Below are 918 nucleotides of genomic sequence, written 5' to 3' on the forward strand. Positions count from 1 at the left end.
CCCCAGACGGCGTATTTTTTTTAAACGAGGTCCTCGATAACGGGACATGAAGACTCCTTTTTTTATTTTATTGAAATTTCGTTTTACACAATTAATTTCAATGTATTTACATTACAGAATACATCAAAATTAAAACTGAATTAAACTACAGGATAAACAGAGTAAAATCAACTAAAGTACCCCAAAAAATGGAATTTCATCAAAATCTTTATTTTTTGTATATATATTATTTATTTTATTGTTTTGTATCTAGCAAAATTGTAAGGTAAAAAACATAAAAGATCCTGGATTCTCCATTTAATTCGGAAAAAAAGAGATTCTTGTTCCTCGAACATCGATAGAGAAAAAAAAGCCGACTATCGGATTTGAACCGATGACCCTCGCATTACAAATGCGATGCTCTAACCTCTGAGCTAAGTGGGCTTACATAACGCATAGCTATTCTGAATTCTCTCATTTCTTAAATTAAATTTGGTTAATATTTATTAACCCCGTAAAAAAGAAATAATAAAGGTCATTTCTTCTAAAAAATTAGAATAGTGAGACGTATTAAAACGCAATTTGCGTTCCGAATTGCTAGCTCTTCTCTTTCAGTATTATGAAATTCCATTCCCATTAGAATATTCATTGACAGATAATAATAAAAAGCCAAATACTCCTCTGGACGCATATAGTAGCATTGCGATTCCGAATCTTTTTTATTTAGGAATATGAACAGAAAAAATTCATTGTATCGTTGGGTCGTAGATAGAATTAGATAAAATAAAATAGATTTGAAAGTCCTAAATTAGACCAAAGGAATTCCGTCTGCTAGAATAAGAAAAAGCGCTTCCGAATTGATCTCATCCTTTATAATATAATGAATTTTTTTCTTTGTTCAGTAATAACTTAATCTTGGAATAAAACACTTGTCTTGAG

The 918-nt window shown here is 30.1% G+C and overlaps 1 non-coding gene across 1 annotated transcript; it reads right to left on the reverse strand.

Annotated features, from left to right (window-relative positions):
• Positions 1-350: 350 nt before the first annotated feature.
• On the reverse strand, positions 351-423 carry TRNAT-UGU (transfer RNA threonine (anticodon UGU)). Its single transcript has one exon. It is a non-coding gene; the product is annotated as a tRNA-Thr (tRNA).
• Positions 424-918: the final 495 nt, after the last annotated feature.

The sequence above is a fragment of the Aegilops tauschii genome, chromosome 6 (genome assembly GCF_002575655.3).
Source record: "Aegilops tauschii subsp. strangulata cultivar AL8/78 chromosome 6, Aet v6.0, whole genome shotgun sequence".
Taxonomy (NCBI): domain Eukaryota; kingdom Viridiplantae; phylum Streptophyta; class Magnoliopsida; order Poales; family Poaceae; genus Aegilops; species Aegilops tauschii.